This window comes from Pseudorca crassidens, chromosome 12 (genome assembly GCF_039906515.1).
Source record: "Pseudorca crassidens isolate mPseCra1 chromosome 12, mPseCra1.hap1, whole genome shotgun sequence".
Lineage (NCBI taxonomy): Eukaryota > Metazoa > Chordata > Mammalia > Artiodactyla > Delphinidae > Pseudorca > Pseudorca crassidens.
This window is the reverse complement of record NC_090307.1, coordinates 10029945-10036429: the sequence shown is the minus strand read 5'-3', so window position 1 is coordinate 10036429 and position 6485 is coordinate 10029945. Positions and strand designations below refer to the sequence as shown.

At 40.7% G+C, this 6485-nt stretch overlaps 1 pseudogene; it reads left to right on the top strand.

Annotated features, from left to right (window-relative positions):
- Nucleotides 1–4752: 4752 nt before the first annotated feature.
- LOC137204086 (importin subunit alpha-8-like) lies at nucleotides 4753–5964 on the top strand (annotated as a pseudogene).
- Nucleotides 5965–6485: the final 521 nt, after the last annotated feature.

The window sequence follows — 6485 nt, the reverse complement described above, 5'->3', positions numbered from 1 at the left end:
TTGGATGATCTCAGTTATATGTGGAATCTAAAGTAGTCAGACTCATAAAAGTAGAGCGTAGAATGATGGTTGCCAGAGTCTGGAGGAGGAGGGAAATGGGGAGAAAGTGGTCAAAAGGTACAGATCTCTTTAGTTCTCCAAGATGAATACGCTCTGGAGATCTAATGTCCAGCCATGTGACTGGACATAATAACAGTGCAATAATAACAGTGCAAATCTAATTCAGTTGATTTATACGGTTGCTAGGACACCTCCTGGTAAATTCCTCAGAGTTCGTTCATTTTTGGAGCCAAGCCATATACAGCCAAACCTGTTGAAGTGGATGGAGCAATGGAAACTGGGCTGGTAAAAGGGTGTGACTTCCAGAGGCAGATAAAAGGTCTGAGATTCCGTAGGGAGCAGTGGTTCAGTGTGTAGGAACTTTCATAAATCCATCCTCCAAAAGAATTCACACCAAACTCTCTGACTTTTCAATTCCCAAGATGCCTTCTGTGTGGAGCGGGTCAGGGAAGAAGGAGGTCATTTACCTGCCTATATGGTAGCCAATGTTTCCATGATCCTTCATCTCTTTGTATGTAGAAACAAGATGTTAACCATTAGACTCTAATGCCCTAGCCCAGTGGCTCCCAATTATGAAATGCACAGACCCCAAACATGCCCACGGGTGTAAACTGGAGAAAATAGTTTCTGTATGACAAAATTGTAGTTGAAATACTTATCAAAACAATATAGACTTTGATGTCAATATGTCGATATATACATACAGAAATATATAATTGTACAACATGTATTTCAAAACCTGGAGAAAAGTAACTCTGTGTCAAATTGGGACTGTCACACCCTATTTTAAGCAATGATGAACTGATAAGAGGTATCTGAAAGCAGATTTCAGCGATATTTGTAAGGTAGCTGAAGTCAGGATTGGTGCAATTTATGCTACGTAGGCATAAAAGGCAACCCATTGCCTGCTTCTCTGGAATAATAATTCCAAAAACGGTTACTTTGAGGGAATAAAACTTTTTAAACATACGCCTTCCAACCTCTGCAGATAATACTGCAGAAGCCTTCAGTTAAGATGCCTCCCTCCTTTTAAGTGAGTGTCACTGATGTCTGTCACGTGGGCTCCCAACATCACCTGAAAAGTTTGTTTCACTCAGATTGGCTCAAATTTTAAGGGCAGTCACACATGATCAAAATAAATGTCTTTATTTTTTTAATACAGCAACTATTCCCCAAATCTTATTTTACTCAGTACTCATGTACATGTTTCTGTGTGTCTTTATCAATAAAGCAAATCTTCATCTTAAAACCAAGAATAACACCATGAAAGTCAAATCCTTTCACCTATCAAAATTGGCAGAAAATTTTCTGACAAAGTAATAATTACCACGGATGCTTCAACAGCTCTGCTGCAGTTATCATTATAGATTTTATAGATTTGGTGACAGTGAAGCTTTCTGACATTACATTACATAAATTAGGGTATAATGTGTTAAATTACTTCCCCAGCAAGGAGATGCAGGTCTGAAAGAAGAAACACTCAGAATCTTGAGTATCAGATAATCAGAAAAGATAAATTATTAGAGGTCAGTTAGTCCATTATGTATTTATTTCCTTGATAAATGCCATATAAAATAGATATTTTGCATTCTAAATGAAAGATTTTAAAATATAAATGCTAAATAAAATTGCAGTGAATTGACTCACCCTTAGACTGACTATAATTATCTCTGATTTCTTAGCACATTTAGCTGACAACAAAAAAATCCAACTGAGAACATTGGGGTCACTATTTCCTTTGGAAAAAGGAGATATATTTCATTTGTAATGTTGCTGATATTAAAAGCGGATATATTTTCTGACTTAAACACTGTTGAATTTACTGGCACTTTAAGAATAAGCAAGAAGAGCTTAAGAAGTTGTTTTCTGTAATTGGAGAAATGCTTCCTCTGGAATTCTTGGAACCAAGTTTCCCAAATTGTTTTGCATTTTTTGCATTTTGGCTTCTGACCAGATCAAAATATTTTGTATTTGTGAGGGCCCTGCTGAGACTGTACAAATCTGGTTGGAGTAATTGGGTATGTTGGACTGTATTGTACTGATTATTCAGAAAGAGAGTACTTAAGTGACATGGACCATCTTCTCTAGTTTTTGTAATAGAAACTAATTTCTTACGTTAAGTACATGCTTCCTTTGTATATTAAGGAGCTTTAGAAACCTGCTCTTTTGGTTGGCTTGGGAATTTGAGAGTGAACTTCTTGGCAGTAGAACACCATCAAGAATCCAGAATCCAGAGTTAGTGGAGAGATAACATATACCCAAAGGCAGACACCAACAGAATCTAGAAACGTTGCAGTAGATATTTCTACTCTAAGTTGTGATAGATGCACTGTGTGTGTGTACGGCAAAATGTTGTTAGCCTACTGAATATCGTATTACTGTCCATCTTGAATGTAGTTTGTCTCTGCCACAGAGCTGGGCAGAGAATTCCAGCTCTGATTCTTTTCCTTGGAGACTGGCACCAGTTCACGTTTTCACAGTCAAGCACACTGACAGAGAAAGATCTTCCTGGGACTTTCCGAAGCTAGAAGGCAAAATATTTATGTGAACTCAGTTGATATTTCTTAAAACAGCTGTTTTGGGAAAATGACACAGGGTCTGATAAAAGTATGTCAGCTTTTTTTAATGTCAGAAAAATCCCTTTGAGACAAAGCAAGATCTGTTTTTCCATGGCTCATTGTAAAACCTGAAATGATGTTGGAAAAGGACTATTCTGAGTAAATAATGTCTTTAACTTTGAATTTGTAAATATTTTTACAGTTTGAAAGGATAAGTTAAATGTCAATAAAACAGAAGACTTTATATCAGTGATGAAATTGCTTTAAAAATAATCTTAAAACTATTTGTTTTATTTTCAGTGTAAAAGCCTACAATTTACAAAGTGGTACTAGATTAATTTCTAGTTTAATATGATAACCGCTTGTTTTTTAACCTTTGTGATCTATTTTTAAACTAATTTTTAAAGCAGTATTTGCAAAGAAGTTTTTATCAAATACATAGCACAACTGAGAGTTGTCATATTTTTTTCCATATAATTGATTTAGTCTATTCTTTGAATACATAAAAGTGATTAAAAATGTCGCTTACACACAATAGGAAAATGTGTTCATTACCATGATAGAATATTGTCTGAAATCTACAGTGCCTAGTAGCTTTTCTACTACACTATTCAGGTTTCTCCCCCTTTGATACTGCTGTCTGCAAGGACTCTGCCCAATCTTCTGTAAAGGGCTTGCCCTACTGGAGATCTTCCACATCTGCCAGTAGGGACTCTTATATCTTCATATTCCTTCTTCCCAAGGTTAAATTAATGGCCTATATCAAATCTCATGACCTAATGTCCACATGTATCATCCTTAAATGAATACAACTACTCAATATTTCCATAGCTATTGAGTTTTACTGAATCATACAAATCAGTTCCTCTATAAAAATAGACAGCAAATTCAGTTTAGCCTTTTATTCTCCCACACGACCTACTATGTTTTCTAACCAGCCTCTCTCCCATTCTCCATTTGCATAGGTTTAAAACAAATGTACTCCTTTCAGATATTCTCCACCTCGCTGCAAATCACATCAATTGTGACCTCACTTTCCTGTAACAATTCTCTAAATGAACATTCCTTTTCACCCACTGGTTTCCTTTCCCTTCCTGGTACAAAGGGTCCCATCCCTTTCCTTTTTATATTCTATGGTAATTCATCTTTGTTGTTTATCTACTTATAGTCCATTTTCTTTTAAACATGCTTGAACCCAACATAAAAAAATAAGAACAAATTAAAACTCTCTTCCATCATTCATTCTCCTCCTCTTCTTCAGCTCTAGTGCCCACTTTTCTGCTGTAATTGTTAACAAACTTTTCTGTGCATACTCTTTCCCTTTTGCTCCTTCTGTTTGCTCTGAAATACCCTTAATATTAACCAGATGTCCAAGTAACAAGTAGGGTGCATAATCATAGCTATTTTAGAATTATGACACATGGATGTTCTTAGAGAAGACAGGGAGGAGTGATTGCTGACCTAGAGTAGCTGAGCAATTCTTAATGTATCCGTTGCACTAATTTAGAAGTACATCCTTGGCTGTGTAATAACTGCCAGTCTAGTCTCACAATGTAAATTATAATCTTCTTGAAAATTGATACTATCTGTTAGATTTATGTATTACTTTACTCCATAAATAGAAGTGCTTAGTCACTATTTTATGGGAAATGAGAGAAAGTGTACACATAAATGCAAGTGTAAATAGAGTCCCTAAGCACAGCACCTTACAGACTTCTGAGAAGCTCAGAAATATCACCATAAGTGCACATTGTTCTTTTCTGGGGTGATTCACCCCCAGCATATCTGGGTCATAGAACTTGTGCTGACAGAAGGCAGGATCATAATGAAAAACCATTGCATTGCCTAAGGAATGTTAATGAGAATTATACATTTTAAAAACTTTTTAATATACTAATAATTTTCTTCTTTCAAAATAGCTTTGGATTTTAGAAAAGTCAAGTATTATCACTACTAATCTACAGATGAAAGAACTGACACCTAAGAAAGTTAAATAACTTTGTAGGTGATATCAAGTTGTGTGTTCTATTCAGTTAATGAATTGGAAGTTGGCTTTGGGCTTTGAATATTGCTTTCTTTCTATCTCATTAGTCACAGTGGCTCCCTGACAGGTGGTTTACTTCTTCTAGTCAATATGCCAACTTCAGAAGCTCCAGAAGAGAGCCTGAGAGAATTTATGGCCCAGGCAAAGATGCATCTCTAAGGGGGCAACAGAGGATGGCAGTCAGCCTAGGGCTCTGGAAGGTGGAGAAGAATGGGCAGGCCTTAAAGAGAAGGAAGATCACCAGCCTTTCCCCAGCCCAGCATCTGAAAAGCTGACCAAATTGACCAGCCTCACCTTTCATGAGTAATCAATGGTGTGAATACCTCAGATCCAGACCTATATTTCTCGGCTGCCCAGGGGGCCAGGAAAAGAGCGCTCCTCTAAAACTGATTGTTGAAGCCGGGCTCGTTCCCAGGCTGGTGGAGTTCCTGAAGACATCACCACTGTTCATAGCTAGAGGCAGCCTGGGCTCTGACCCATTTTGCTTCAGGGACTTGGGAGCAGACCCTAGCCAGCCACTGGGGAAGGGCGGGGGCATCCAGCCCTTGACTGAGCTCTTGCCTTCCTCTCGTAACTGTGTGTGAACAGGCAGGGGGGGCTCTTGGTAACAGAGCAGGTGACGGCCCACAGTTGAGACATCATCTGGAGCAATGCCATCCCACACCTGCTGGCCCTAGTGTCATCAACCAGACCAGTCTCAATGCTACGGAACATCACGTGGACCTTGGCCAACCCGTGCTGAAACAGGAGCCCCTGCTCTCAGAAAAAGCAGTGAAGTAGATGTGGCCCATCCTCTCCTACCTCCTGCACCTCCAGGACAGCGAGGTTCTCTCGGACACCCACTGAGCCCTGTCCTACCTCAGCGAGGGCTGCAGCAAGTGCATCAGCCTCGTGATGGACGCAGGGGTCCCGCCCAGTCTGGTCCAGCTCTTGTCCAGCTCAGAACTCAATGTCTTAACCCCCTCTCTCCACACTGAGGGGTCATCGTCCCTGGAGCAGGCCACAGACCCAGGTGGCATTGACACAGGCATGCTGAGCGTGCCCCCGCAGCATGGATAGGGCCCATGTCCTCCATCCAGAGGAGGCAGCCGGGACCCTACCAGCTCCTCCAGCAGCTGGTTGCTTGTGGCATGATGCTCCCTTGGCGGCTCTGCTGAAAAGTGGAAAGTTTAATGGCCAGAAGGAGGCTATCTGGACGACGGCTAACTTCACAGCTAGGGGCACTGTGCACTGGCTGATCCCGCCTGTCCACTTGGAGCCACTGATGGATCTGCTCACTGTGTAAGACATCCTGGACACCATCTGTTACACCCTCCAGATAGCAGAGAAGCTTGCTTTCTTTCTTGTTTTCACGACAATTTTATTTATTTTATTTATTTTTTAAAATTTATTTATTTTTGGCTGCATTGGGCCTTCGTTGCTGCGTGCGGGCTTTCTCTAGTTGAGGCGAGCGGGCGCTGCTCTTCGCTGTGTTGCGCGGACTTCTTATTGCAATGGCTTCTCTTATTGTGGATCACAGGCTCTGGGCGCACGGGCTTCAGTAGTTGTAGCACACGGCCTCAGTAGTTGTGGCTCGCGTGCTCTAGAGCACAGGCTCAGTAGTTGTGGCGCACGGGCTTAGTTGCTCCGCAGCATGTGGGATCTTCCCGGACCAGGGCTCAAACCCGTGTCGCCTGCATTGGCGGGCAGATTCTTAACCACTACGTCATCAGGGAAGCCCAGCAGAAACCTTTCTGAGAAGGAAACCTGTGTCTTTTCATAGAAGAACCCCCAAAGGTAACTTCTTTAAGAAACAGCACTCCTGTATCTTATTATATCATGGG